We start from the raw sequence: 15,590 nt of genomic DNA on the forward strand, positions 1-15,590 counted from the left end.
TTGAACAAGCCAAGAGCTAAGACCTGAATTTCAGGTAAGATTCTACAGCCTCAAAACAGTGAAATCAAAAACCAGTGACCCAGCTGGACAATGCCAGCCCCTGTCTCTGCTCTGCTTGCCTGCTCTGGGAAACAACTGTGACGCTCACCCAGACCTCAGTGATGCTCCCAGAATTAATGCGCAGAGAGGATTTGAAAGATTATTTGAAGTTCAGAGTCAAGTACAAACCGCGGCCAGGAAATGTAGATTAATCATGAGGAAAATTACAAGGTTCCTTCAAGAATATCTTTATCACTAGGTTTGTGATTTAATTATTCACCCGATTCCAGAACACAGGGCAGAAACCACTTCTGATGCAAGCCGTTCAGTAAGCAGAAGGAATTGTGCATGATTTTGACGTATTGATTAAACTGCCACTGAATGATTTGAGATGAAGATTGAACGTTCTGAAAGTAATAAGATATGATTGAATCTGAGGCCTTCTACGGATCAGAATGGACAGCTTTTTCTGCCACACTGCTATAATTTATCAGAACACTAATAATGTTTATTACTTTAAGACTTACAGCTCAGCGGTTGGATTTAGACAAATCTCAAGCTGCGTGGGCTGAGCAACCCATTCACTCTCAGGCTCTTAAAGCTGGACAAGGCAAAGTGTACAAAAAATGCAGCAGACAAAGCCAGTGCTGCTGAGATAACTCGCAAACTGAAGATGCTTGTGCAGAGGCAGCAGGTCCTTTCTGGACCAGCTAATCCCAAACTGGGTTACATGTCCTTCAGCCCCCCTGCTAGTCCCTCTGCCACGCACCGACCATTGCACCGCGGACACGGACGTTCACAGCTGAGAGCCAACAGCCCGTGACTCTCCTCTAGACATTGCTAGAAAAGCATGAACAAATTAGAATGGAGGAATACGGTAACCGTTACGCTTTCAAATACAGGTCCACTCAACCTTTTGCTGGCCATGGTCCCAGCTGCACCTCAGTGGCTGGGGAAGGCCCAGTTCCCTCTCAAATCTTCTGTTTCCCACACAGGGCCAGCGAGAGATGGAGGTTTGTGCCCTTAAAGCACCTGACAGCTAAAATCCACAGAAAGAGTTATGAACTGCAACCATTTGAGACTCATTTTTATGTGAAAATATACAGGGTGTAGATTTTCTGTGCTCTTTCCCTTCTCCCTATGGAGTTTTCCTGACAACTTTCTCTCTCCTATTTCAGCAGATCCAAACAACCCCAATTCTAAGCACTCTTTCAACTAATTACACAGCTCCTCTCTCAATAATGTAATCTCCGTTAATAATTTATTAAATATGTTTGAGTCATCAGACCAAAAAGGTCGTACAAAGACAGTGACTATGAAATGGAAAATGTGTTGGTCGGGTTGCTTAATGAATTGCAGTTGCACACTCGTGACTTAGAAAAAGTGAAGCGCATCACATTTGGGGGGACAATAAAGCCTTGAAGTATGTTATGGATTTATGGCCACATGCAAAGCTACAGCATAAAAAAAAATATTGTCATTACCTAAATATGCAAATATCCCAAGTATTCAGTATGCGAGAGAAAAGCAGATCTATTTGTCTAGTCTTACAAGCTATTTGCAGACTAATGAAAATGAACTTTTCTGCATTATATGATCATGCAGCATGCAAACGGTGATTTGTACTTCACTAGCGCTACTGTGCAGTTGTGGTTTAGGCATCTTATTTATCAGACCCACTGGCTCCGATGGGGCTCAGCAGCCCAGGTTGTGTGTTTTGCAGTTTGCATGTCAAGTCACATCCTGAGCTGTGGGTGCCGGTGGCTGTCAGATAAATGAATATATGAAGGTCAAACTCTTCTGGAGGAAGTCTGCATTTTCAGTCAACCATAAGGGAGTTTTACAGCTAGCATTCCCTTCCATAACTGAAACGTCTACACTGAGAAGGCATTTCTGTTTCGCAGCAAGTGTGAGTTTGCAAAGCAAAGCTGTGGATTTGAAGACTGTTATTAGCCTTTGAGGAGGCTCCGTGATGCACACACGCCTTGTGCCTCCCCGTGCTTTCCAGCAGCCGCTTTGCCAGCCAAGGACAGGTACTCGCTACGGGGAGGCTCTTGGCTTGTTTGGCTCTGGGTAAATTGCTCCAACCATACATCTCTGTTAGTTGTGCCAGGGGTGATGGGGCAGCAAATTCGGCTTCGTGGCAGCCCTGTTTTGCTTACGGGAGAGCGAGGGGGAAAACAGCCATCCACACTGGGATTTGAGGATGAACAGTTTAATGGAGTGCTGAATCCACATCTCTGACCTTTCATGCCTGCTGGCTGCCCTCCCAGTGACAGAGTGTGTATCCATTTTGATGAATAAAGCTTTAAGGGCATAACTTCACCTTATCTAACATCAAAACCAAACATCCTCTGTGATACAGGGCTGTAATTTGTTTAAATTTCTCGCTGAAGCATTACACCATAAAAGTCACAAGCGCTGAAGGCCCCATCTGCCAAGGTAGTCAGGTGTGCAGAAGGGAGAGGCCACCAATATGCTGAGGTGGCCACTGATAACCTGTGCCTGGCTCTGGGGGAGCAACCACAGCCCCCCCTCCCTGGTTATTCTTCATCATGAGCAAAACCCACTTGCTGTTTGCAGTGGGGAAGGTATTTCTCCCTTCTAAACCCACAAGGTGACCTAAGAGGGTAGCAGGGTAGCACTGGTTTGTGCCATCTGTAAAGGCTTTGGTGTCTACAAACCCATGCTAACAAAGTCACACTGGGGTTTGTTAGTGCTGCCCACCACGAGCACCCTGGTAGGAAGAACTCTGCCCTCTAAGACAGTTTGATCATTTGACATGAGCATTGGTCACGCACCCACTGACCGTGCTGCTCGGCGGCGGGTTTGCTTCTTAGAGGTCCCCAAGGCAAAGCTGTCTGGCTTCACAGTTGTTAATTATTTGTGTCTACTGTTAATTAGCTGTCTGCAGTCGGCCATGCCAGAGGAGCGGTGGCAGCCTGGGAGCCTCTCCCCAGCAGCACAGCCCGTGGGCTTTGTTCCCATCACTCCTGTCCCCCCCTCCCCAGCTCCCAGCCAGAATATTTCATTTTAGTCACGGTGCCAGAGGCCAGACCCCGGAGGACCTTTGAAATTAAACACGTATGAAGTACAGTGGGGAGAGAGGGTGGGGAGAAAAGGGGGGAGGAAGGGACAGTTTCAGCTCCTCAAGCATGCAAGTCGAGAGCTTTCGTGATGCCTCTCGGTGTGATTTTTTCAGCCAGCCACAAATCATGCCCTCAGCCAACCAAGGCAACCTGTCCCCATGATGGAAATTTCCACACTTGCCTCGGCTGGTGTCCAGCTCTTTGTTGTTGCTTTTCTGCCTTCAAGACATTGTAAAAATAACTGAATTTTTACAGAAAGATTTTTTCGTTGCAGAAAAAGAAACTCGTCTCTGGTTTGCTAAGCTCAGAAATCCAACATCCAGGGTAAATTCTCCTCCTGACATTTGCACTTACAGGGATGCAGAAGTTCTTCATTTGCCAAAGACTCTAACTGAAGACACATCACATAATTTTCAATGAAAGAAGTTCATCACGGGACACATTTCCTAGCTGCATTAAGTCTGAATTGTGTTTCTTTTGTTAGGATATGAAACAAAAATGGGTGGTTTGGAATTTCAGCTATACAGCTGTGAAATAGCCTGGGCAAGAACATTCACAGGGAATAATTTATTCATCCCTTTCCACCTGCAAATTGCCTGAGAACAGGTTGAGTTCTTACCCAAATGTTACAGTGATTGTTAAAACATTACCAAATGATTTTCACAAATGTTTCTTGCTTGGTAATTTCCTGGTGACCGAGTCACTGTAGATATTTGGCATTTGAAATGCAAATTTCAAGCCCTTCTGATGGGATGCACAGATTGCAGGAACAGACCTGTGCTCCACTGGCTGAGCACACCTCTAGTCTCTGTTGCAAGTGGTCTGACAACACAGCCCCAGCTGCCACCTCTCATTCAGCATCCCAAAGTCAACCCGAGCTCCATCAGCTCCGAAAGCAGCCATCATCGCCCAGCCATCATCACCCACTTTGCTTCTCCAACCTGTGTCTTTGGTCATCTGCCCCATCCCTCCTTGCCTGCCAACACTCAGAAGGACCGAATCTTCAGTGTGGTATGAACATGGAGATCTCTCTGACCATCACTGCCAGTGCAGTCTCCTCCTGGGTTTTCCAGAGGCTTTTCCTCTCTCCCATGAGCACGCAAGTGCCTCGGGGCTGAGGTTGTGCCTGTAGCACCTAGCTCATTGGGCTCATGGGTGTAACTCCTAGGTGCAATGGCAACATCAGCAATAAATAATAACAAATCCGAAGTTCCCATCAGAGAGTACTCTCTCCCATGTCCCTCAGAAACTCATTTACTGGTGCATTCAGCCAGAAGCAAACACAAAGGACATGCAAACGCGCACCAAGCATGCTTAAAAATTCACATGAATATTCATGGTAATGGGATTTTTTGCATTGCTCAGCCCCCTCTCCTGTCATTGATACAGAAATGCCACCAGGAGTGTGTATGTGTATGTGAGGCCACTTAAGCATTCTCTGCCTGGACCATCAGCAGATGCTCTGATGCTTGTGTGTGATGGACGAGCTGGCAGTGGCTGGAGGGGACTGGCATTGCACTCAGCTCCTGCGCCTCTGCCGCCTGTTGAGCTCTCCAGCTTGGTGGAGATGGGCCGTTGCATTTCAGAGAGGAAAAACTGAAATGAGATATGCAAAGGAAGAATTTCAAGAAGTTAAAATAAGTGCTTTGCATGAAAACACTGAAGATTTGATGGCTTATAGTATCCTCACTGAAAAAGCCCTAACAAATGCCATTGGGGGCAGCTCTGCTTGCCGTTCTTTGGTAGGAAACCAGCGTGATGCTGTAGTTATGCACACTCCTGCCCTGCTCCAAATTAGGCAGTTCAGGTCCTATGTGGTTCTTTCTTTTATGAATAAGACTTCTGTTTCTGTGAGGCCTAAAATGTCTCCTTCTATAACAGCTTTTCCTTTGCCCTCTCCCCAGATTTCCCATCACTGCTTCCTAAAGCAAAGCAGCTACAGCGTGTTCCCAGTGTGGATGCTTCCCACAGCCCGGAGCTCCGTGTGCCATGTCATTTAATGTGTCTGCACCCTCGTGCATGTAGGCTGGAGTGTTTAGTTGTCATTCACAGACTGTGTGAGGTTTAGAAACCTGTGATCCAAACATGATGTTTGGAGTACTGGGAACTGCAGGGGCATGCCCTGCTGCATGGGAAATGACGCTGGTGGGATTTTCAGGGCTCCCTGAGATGAGAAACGACACAACACCCCAGCATCCCACTTCCCCTTGCAGCGCAGGGGCAGAAGTGCTTCTAAGCTCCTGAATCACCACTTTTGAGACAATCCAAATGCCACTGACTTACCCCAAAGTGCCATGTTACCAGCTGCAGCCTCTCCAGAGCTGGTTCACAAGCAGCCTGAGCACACCTGCAGCAGGGCGGTGGGGGAGGCTGCAGGAGGTAACCTGGCAATGAAGCAGAGATGTTCCCTGGCAGTAAACGTGAGGATGTTAAAACATCTTTACTATTAGCAGAGTGAATGCAGGAGGGAGAGCAGGGAGCCACCTCACTGCAGCTTTGCACTGAATGAATTACAGAAGGAGAGAGTGAGGGAATAATGCTGGAGTTAAAAGGCTTTAAGATAAGATGGGAATTGGCAGCTGAGCCAGAAAGCAGGCTGGAAGTGGAAGGGTGTTTATATGATGCTAACAAAGCTTGAGGGTCGGTGAGGGTAGGAAGGCTCTTCGATCACCTTGAGAAATTGCTGTGTGGAGGAGAGGAAAGACAGCAGCACAACTGTGGCCACACCTGGGATTCTTGCAGGAATGCTTTCCGAGGAGATGTGGGAGAAATAGGGACATGCTCCTTTGCTATAAGACAGTGTAACTCCTATGTCTTTAGTGGAGCTGTGCCATTAGATCCTGCCCGCTGCCACAGGACCGGTGCCAATGCCAGTGCAGGGCAGTGGGCTGGGAGATGCTGCAGCTTGGTGACAGCAAGTTCCCACTGCAGGCAGGGACAGCAGCAGCTTTGGTCTGACTAGTTTAGGTCAGGCTGTGGAAAGTATGGAAATACTAACCAGCTTGTGTCGGGTGAGCTGCCAAGAAATGTAACACCACTGAGAAGACAGTCTGGATGGCACAACTGTCCTGGCAGTTGTCTTGGCAGGTATTGAGGGTCCCTGGCCAGCCTAGCATCAGTGTCAAAGATGATTTAAGTAAATGAATGGATTGGATTGTGCTGATTTCTTTATGTTATCATTGTGGACCATCCACTGTCAACAAAGGAAAATGTTACTGAACAATATATTTGAGGCGGTTTGATCTTGTTGATAGAGCTGTTAACAGCTATGAAAAAAACCCTTCTGTCACAAAATTAGAGAATTGTGCCCCAGGAAACAAAATGCTCAAAAGCCACAATAACCAGTTCAATTTTTCCACTTTGGGCTTAGTTCTTATTTATTTCAGGAGGGAGGGTAGAGGAAAGAGGGAAAAAGTAATGGGGAAAGGGTACAGCATGTGTTAATCTTGCATGGTGGGGCAAGTGGATGGCAGAAGAGATGCCTGGTCCTGGAAGGAATCAGGAGTGGGCATCCCCTGGGAGCCTAGGGGCTAAGGCCAGGCGGGCGCAGGTGCGGGGGACGTGTGCTGACATCTGGCCATGAAGTGAAAAATCACCTCTTGCAGAATCTGGTAAGTGGCTGGGGAAGCTTGGCTGTGCAAGCCAATTTAAGCTCAATAAGTCTGTAAGAAATGGAGACATAAATCAACACAATAAAATGCGATGCAGCAAACCTGGGTGGCTGTTGTGGCACTTGATCATTCTGCATGTTGGGTTCTGCTGGCACTCCTGGAGCCAGCAAGGATGTGCAATGTAAGGACCTGTGAAGAATGGTTCCCAGAAATGCAAAATGCTGAATGACCAGCTGAATGTCCCACATTAAACCTTTTCATCCTGCCTTAAATGAGGCAACCTTTCCCCTGCATGGAATTATTTACAGCCCCATTGTGCCATTTGACAGCACTGTTTTCACACTGCTGGCCCCTATCAGAATGCCCCAGGAGCACCCAAAATAGCAAAACAAGGAGCACCCTCACCTTCCAGCAAATACTTCTTTGGCCTATGGTAGGACAGGAAATTAAAAAGTTCATTTGTCATGTTCCAAGTATGACATGACCTCTCCATCATGGAAGGAATCTATCCCATAAGGTTAAATCACTACTAATCTGCTTAATGTCAATCAGACATTAAGCAGATTGAATAGGAGATTCGATTTATTTATTTTTAAATGGGAACCCAAACAACTTAATACTCCTTGACTTAATCTGCTGGCAGGCTGGGTATCCAATTTGTTGTGTCTGTTTGTTTGCTTGTTTATTTATTTATTTACTTCTGTGTCTTTTCGACTCCTGTTGAGGGCCTATTGATTCCTATGGGAATGGATGATCTGTACCCAGGCTGCTGTAACAATGGACGAAACCTGCACAGAGATTATCCTTGCTGTATAGCCATCTACATCGGCTGCACTGACTTTAGCAGCAATTTTTAAGCATAGGCTCTTGTGGATTATCTGCGTGCTTCGATGAATACAAATCAACTTGCAGTTAAGATTAAGATTCAACAATTTCTGTATCTGAAAAGCATACAATTATTAATGGAAAAAAGTCGTAAAGTGGCATACTGGTTGCAAAGTCTAGTCAGCAATTTGAAGAAGTGGCTATGTGTGAAGAACACTGGAATTGGCAACCTTTTACGGTTTAAGAAAGCAGAAAATGTAGATGTAAGATGGCATTCATTAAACATGACCCAAACTGTTCTAATCCTTTCCCATGAAATCATCATCATCTAAGCTATTACATGTTAAGTATACCTAAGAAATAAAGCTGATTTAATACAGCTGTACCCCTGAAATGAAGGGCAGTGACTTGCTACCTCACTTTGATTCCTTTGATCTAGGTTCCCTACTAGTTTGGTACAGATAAAGGAGGTTAAGGAGAAACTAGCAAGGACCTGATAACAATTTAATTACTGCAGCGATTACCATTTTGTAATTAAAGGCTTGCTGCTGTGAGATGCTGCATAGTTTCAGTGCCTTCCCAGACAAGTTTTTCTACTGGTAGGGGACAGTCTTTTCTAAATGAGCAGGGTGGGATTTTCAAAAGCATGTGTTGGAGCCCAGGTAACTTGAGTTTTAATGAGGCAGGGACTTGTGGATAACTTCTGGAAGCTCCATCATATTGTCGTCTAATCAGAGATATTGTTTGTTTATACAGTATAAACAGGTGTAAATACTGCTCCTTTTCTAGACATAAAAATCTATCGAAACCAGCCTTCCATGCTAACCTACATGGGCCAGAAAAAAACCCAACCCAAAGCAAAACCAACTTTCTTCTGGTTTTAAACTCTATTCTCAACTGCAAGAGAAGAAAATGAGGCTTACTCTAGCTCAGGTAGTCTCTTTGCAAAGCCTCCCACCTCTGTGAAGCAGTTACATCGCCCTGCAGTCAGATGTGAAAAATCATAGCTGGCTTTGAAGTTTTGTCCTGATACATCCTACTGTCCCCCTGCCTTTCTTATACACAGACGCCTTCTGTATCGAAATCCTCCCTGCCAAGCATTTTTCTGACCTCTTTTTTAAACCTTCTGGAAGTGGAGATGCCTACACCATCCCGTAATGGAGAGAAATATCTGCAGAAAGTGCAGACTTTATTCTGATTGTGGAACAACTTCCAAATCACTGTATGAAACTGTCCAGAATTGCTTTGAAAGGGTCTTTGACAGGGCCCTGAGGGCACTAATTAGTCTTAATGGCCCTAACAATCCTCACTTGGTACCTCCACCCACACCCATGGGCCCAGGAGCACATTCAAATTCAGCCAGGGGTATTTAACCCCTCCTGTGAGCTGCATTGAAGGGGGTTAGCTGTGGTTCTTGGGGGGGGGAGGGAGGGAGGGAAAACTGAGCTTTCTGCTTGGATAGGCAATTGTGTTTTCTGTGAATTTGCTTTGTGCTGTAGATTTCCACTTGAAGCTGGGTACTAGCTTTGCATGTGAGGTCTGCCTTTTTTAGATACTAAAGGGTTGAACCTTAGTTGGTGAGGTACCTTCTCAGCTGTGGTGTGATGCTCTGCTCCATCTCCATTGTGGCTTTGCTGGCCTTATCTGCTCCCTGATGTTCTCCTTGCCAAAGGTAAGGTTGCTTATACCAAGTTTTTCTATGACAAACAATTTCCTAACCTGTTTTTTAAGCCCTGTGGAGCCTTTTTGCTACTACTGCACTGCAGAAGTAAGGTTTTGAGTGTGTGTTGCTAGTGCAATGTCTGGAGGCATTGTGGAATTCAGCTTATCCTGTGGCTTCAGTGAGTTTTGTAATAATGTTTTTTCATTGAGATTGTGTGGGACTTGAATCATAGGGTAAACATTTTGTTGAAGTGCAGCTTGGATAATGAGCTTTACCATAGTTATTGTTATTGGAGTTTTTGGAGGGAGTACTTAATGTATGGCTTAAATGTCATGGAGCTGCATGATGTTCCCCTTTGAATCACAGATGAGTTTCATGACAAACATGCTTGTAGGCTTTATCCTTTGATATATGGAGAGGCCAAGAGTCCATGTGAGTGTAACTGCAGAGTTTGCTTGTTCACCAGGAGTCATTTCAGAGTACCCATGAAGAGCACTCGGGAGGCTGAGGGCACTAATGGGGGGTCAGCAAGTTCATTTTAGATGGCTCAAGGTCAGAGTCTGATCTAGGTTGCATTACTGAAGAGACAGAGCAAATCTCGTGGGCTAAATATCATTATTCCTCCTTGACATCAGCATAACAAAACCCTTTGGAGCAGTTTCAGTTCTTATGATCAAATAAACGGATTCCAACAAATGGGATTCTTGTTTGTCAGAACTATGTCCATTGACCCTCTTGTAGTATTTTTAGCTGGTTAAATGCCTCTAGTGTTATGCTGGCTTCCATTTTGTGTCTTCTTAGACTGGCTGGTGGAAAGGCAAAACAAAAAGCCCTCACATCAAACCCCCACGTAGTGATCAAGATATGCCTGACAGCTAGCAGAATTGCTGTGCTCCTGGTTTATGACTGTCAAATGTGTCTGGAGATGGAAGCAATGTAGCCTCAAGCTCTGGCCATGGTATAGGAGGAGTAAAATGAGTGTAAAGTAGTTTTTTTTCCTTGATGCATCGGAAAAAGTTTGACAGCCTTTGCTACTGAGCAAATAAAGACACAGGACAATAAAGTAGTGGAGACCAGGCCCATTGTAAAAAATTACAGAGGAAGAGAAACTAATAGGTAAAGTTATAAGTGCATTTATTTTAAGATAGGATGGAAGCTTCAATAGCATTTTGCAGGCAGCCATTCTCCCCCACTGCAGTTGCAGGCACTGACTGGGTACGTGGGCACTGGCTGTCGTTGCAGCTTGCCCTGCCCATCTGTTAGTGTGGAGCCTCCAGCAAACCAGGCTTCAGGGCTAATGGCAGAGCACCTCTGCATTAGCCCCACACACTGCGGTAGTAGTCCACAGTGACCAAGTGTGACTGACATTTGGGTCTCAGCTAGAGTTTGGAATACCTAGTTTAGCGAAGACTGAAAAGGAACGTAAGTAAAGTTCTGGGGGTGTTTTGAGCTAAATATACGCAGAAGTGGCTGTGCATGAGGATGGAGTTGTGAGGAGGATTGGTACTCAGGAGTGTAGCTTTCTTGCTGGGCAGCCTGTTCCCCTTTCTGCTCCTCAGCTATCTCCATTTATAATAAATAAGGGAAGCTCCTAATGCTAATCTTAGTAGCGTGCCTTTGGATCTCCTGATGAGGCAATGAGTAGTGGGTTTTTTCAATACATGGCAAGGTTTCTATGTCCCTTTGACACTAGAAGGCCAGATTTTAAACTGGATAGTATTTTGAAGTACAGGGGGAACAACTCTAATCTTTAGGAGCTAATATGACTCCCCAAACAAATTGAGAAATTGTAAGTGTAACTTTAAAGAACTAATTAATATTCCAAATCATTCTGAATGCACAAATTTATCAAGAATATGAATGTAAAAACTGTTTGCAACTTCTGATTAGATATAAACATATAGGGACACAGAGAAGTCCTCAGAAGCAGAGTCCCTTCTAGTGCTAATGGTGCTGCAGGTGCAGAAGTATCTCCTCTTGGAAACCCTGTTCTTGTGCAATGGTGCTTAGGAGACCTGTGGTAACTGCTGGGGGAGATGCTATGGCGTGTGGAGTGCAAGGTGGTTGAGCTGACTCTGCGCTTTGTAATCTGCATTTAATTCTATGGAAACAGGAATAGGATCAGTGAATAATGAAGTGGGAGAAATGCAAGAAAAGCCCAGTAGATTGTGCTATCAGCCATCAGAATAACATCATTTTCTGTGAGAACAGTTGTAGTGATAAAAGGAGTAACACTGAAGCCTTCAGCTTGCTTTCCCTTGTTATTATCAAGCATAGATAAGGGGAAAGGTCTGTGGGAGCATGTGTAGGACCTGGCTCTGTGTTTCTTGTCCTGCTGTTATCTTTCAGAACTGCCTCTTATTTAGGAACATGGGGAAAAATTAAGGGCCTCAGAAGCCAAAAATGTGAAAAATTCTTCAGCTCCTTCTGCAGTCTGAGCTCAGCTATCATGTTAAGTCTTTGTGTAGGAGATGGTATCTCAACTGCAATATAAACTGACAATATGGGGAGATGGAACAGTTTTTTGCAAGCTCAGAGAACGGAGGTGCAGGGTAATGGTGTGAGTAAAGTTTAGGTTCACTCATCTAATTTTAGGCCCTTAAAGCTGGGCATCAAACTTGGCCTGGGTGAAGGACAGAAGACTATCGCAGAGTCTTTCTGTAATGTGGGGAGACTAAAACTGGCTGTAGGACATCAGGTGTGAGGGTCAGAGTTCTATGTGTAAGAAAGAGCAAATTATCAAGACTAATGGTGTTTAGTCATTATCATTTCTAATTGCCTTTATAATACCTTAGAGAATATCTGCTAGTACAACCATGCTCAAATGAAAGCTAAAGATGGTGCAGCAAGATTTAAGGTATGTATTTACTGCTGGACATCATTAGTAACACTTTATTTTTTTGGCCCATGTTTAGGTAACATAGTATTGATATAGCTTAGTGCCTTAGAATGGCATCAATGTATCTAAATTAATGGCAAAGGGTAACTCAATTTTTAAAACATGCAAGTTTGATCAAATGAGCTCTTTAAAGCACACATATAGGCATGACAACTTTTGGAAATTGTGGATGGGCACATCACTTAAGAAAAAGCCAGAATTCCATCTCCCTCACCTGTTTGAGACTGGGCACAGCCCAAGAAGCCCAATTCCTGGCACTTAGACTTAAATTTCAGTGATTTCTCAGCTAGTGTGCGAAGGCTGGAAAGCGCAGTTTCTCCCAGTTTTCCCATCTGGGAAGCAGGGAAAGAAACAGCCTCCTTCAAGCAGTTCAGGTCCCACAAGGTGAGGTGCTGTGACAGGAACGCTGTAGCTTGGACCTCTTCAATAGATGTTGAAAGCACTTTTGGCTGGTGGTGATGATAAGGAGCATCATTGAAACTAGACAGGGTACTGCCAAGAATTGTCTTGCCAATGAACAAAATCCGTATTCCCAGTGATAATCCAATATCTGTTACAGAATCTTCATGTCACAAATACCTTTACCTGACAAAGGATCTTTCCTGCTTTATTTGTGGCTGGAATGGGAAGAGAAGCACTGCTGGTACAGGAAGGTTTCTCTTGCATGTGGTTACCAGTGCCGAATGCATCCCATGCCCATTAGTTGATGATTGGTATGAAGGGAACCAGCTTGAAACAAGATTATCAGGAAAACATGGTTAATTATTTTGGACAATACATAAGGACCTGCACCTGAAAATGGATCAGGAGTTGTGTGGTGCTGCAGAGGTGGAGGAAGATGCTTCAGCCCTCTTAAGCTTTATAGAATTGGCTGGTGTAGAAGCGGGGCTGTTTACATCAGGAGTGCACTGGTGCCCCAGCAATACCCCAGGAGCCCTTCTGAAAGCTGAGGTGAAGCATGTGTGAATGCATTTGCTGAAATTGGACCTAGGATTTGAATCCTGGCATCTAGAAGTTGGCTTTGCAAACAGTTTTTCAGGGCTCAGGTCTTCTGGTGTATTTTTTGTAACAACACTCTGTGTGTTTTGGCAGTTAGGGTAAAATGAGGTAATTGACCTTATCTTTCTGCATTTTATTCGCCTCATTTCCTCATCTAAAAATAGATAAAAATTGACTAATCTATGATATGAATCTGAAAACATAGAGAAAAGCCAGCAACCTCTTGTCTTGCATGTCATTTAAACTGTATCAGCCACATCAAACCACACAAATAGATGCTGCTTGCAGAAGGTCTAGAAGAGGACCAGACCCAAGGATATTTTGGAGGAGCAAAGGAATGAGGAGGAAAAGTAGGAAGGATGAGGGGGGCTTCAGCTTCCTTTTCGTATGGAGGAGGGTTGCTCTCAGGAGAGCCATGAGGCATTCAGCCTCGCTGAGCTCTGTACAGCTGCCTGAAGCTCTTCCTTGTCCTGGAGGCTCCAGTCCTCCATGGGAACCCATTTTGCAGAAGGACAGAGGAATGTATATGGAAAGGCTTTTCTATCTAGCTCAGACCTGGTCTGAAAGGGGGACAGGGACACCCCCCCCCCCAGCTGGGAAATCATTCTAGATGGGAGAATCCAAATTGTTTTCTAGGTCTCAGCAGCTTTTAGAATCTGCATGTTCTGGTTGGGATTTGAAATGCAGCAGATGGCTTGTGGCATTTCTGGAGCTTATGTGAGGTGGCTGTGGGAATCTGGAGTTGTCTATAGTCTACCTTGGACTGTTTCTAACATACTGCATGTCCCTACTGTAAAGGTTTATGCACATATTTGAAACCCCACTGCTTGCTTGCAAAATGAGTACAGATCACTTTCAGGCTATTTGCTATCATTCTCTTTGGGAAGTTCATGCACAGCTCCGTCATGTAAGTGCTTGTCTCTGCTTTAGGACAAAATCACCCAACTTACCTGAAATCAGCCACAAAAGCATTTTGAGCAAAGCCAGCTGACTTTGCATGGGAGTATATTCTGTTCTTCCAGCTGGGCTGCAAGAAGGAACCTCCAGTCATGGGAAGTGGTTTATTGCTGGAGTGATCTTTTTCCAGCTTCAGAAGAATCCCAAAGAGGATTTTTGGCCTAAGCAGCAACTCTTCTCCCAAAACCTCCAAAAAAGCTGGATACCTGCTGCTGCTAGCACACCTGGGTGAAGATCAGCTGTGCAGAGAGCATGGGATACAGCAAGTCTGGGCCTCAGTCACCTGAGTGATGCTTGTTTTAGGATCGGTATATCAGTGCCAAACTACATAAACAGCTTGTGCTCACTGGGGTCTCTCAGAAGAACGCTGTGATGGGTTAGACTAGCAGTCCATTTGGCCTGGCATTGCACTGCTCATCCTAAATAATAAATGATACCCACTCTGGCAGTTTGTACAGATTAACATCAGTGGTAGATCTTCAGTGGAGAGCCAAAGTACCTTTTTAAACATTAATATTCCTCCCTTGCTATAAAGGGATTTTGCAAAGAGCTATGGTCAGTGCCAGAGTTTACCTTTCACATCAGGAAAGTAGCCTAAGTTCAGCCATTTCCCCGAAGAGATCTTTAACCCAGCCTGACTCTCATGTCCATAGGCCTTGGGTATTTACTTTAGAAGTTGATATTCCAGAAATAATGTTTCAGGGCTAGGAATGCAAGGCTTTTCTTTAAGACTACCAAGCTTCCAGGCTATAGGTATGTTGACTAATTGTGCTGCAATGCATTTAATCTCTGGAGTTTTGAATTGTGTAAATAGTCGTTGGCTAAGAAAGGCAAAGGACTTCATTGTGAAGTCCTGTTCTGAGTTTTGTTCCCAGTCATGGACTGGAAGTGGCATTTCTCACCAAACCTGAGGCATCCTAATGTGAGATGTAGTCTGAGCTAGCTTGGTTGAAAGTGAGACTTTGTGGCTTACTGTAAGACCCCAGGCAAACCATATCTCCAGGTTCTTCACCCTGTGCTTCATCTGTCTGGGCTCTCTGCTCTTGAGGACAAGAGATCTTGTGGATTTGTCAGATGGCCTACCACAACAGGGTCCTTGTGTAGGCTGGTATCCCAGGGTCGAGTGCAAAGCCAGCAAAGGCTAAGCAGCTGAAGAATTTTGCCCTGCATCCCTCCATCAATCACATCAGAAGGCGTTCTCTGCTGTCATGCAGTGCTATCGCTCATCTTCTGCACACACTTGGTTCAGGTGTATCGCCACTATTTTCTGCAAGCTCTTGATTTTTATTATAATACAGAAATAAACTAGATTAAGAGCATTTATTTTGGCTGCTATAAATATTGGCTGACCTTTTCTGTTCAAAGGAAGCTCACTCCTCTGTCTCTAGACTTTGATTTAGGTTTATTTGTGGAAGGCAAATGGATGCATACATCACATCAAAGTATGTTGGTGTAATTTCCCCTAATGAAGTATTACCCTCCTTCCTGCATGTATGGTGAATTTGAAT

The sequence above is a fragment of the Falco peregrinus genome, chromosome 5, assembly GCF_023634155.1.
Source record: "Falco peregrinus isolate bFalPer1 chromosome 5, bFalPer1.pri, whole genome shotgun sequence".
Lineage (NCBI taxonomy): Eukaryota > Metazoa > Chordata > Aves > Falconiformes > Falconidae > Falco > Falco peregrinus.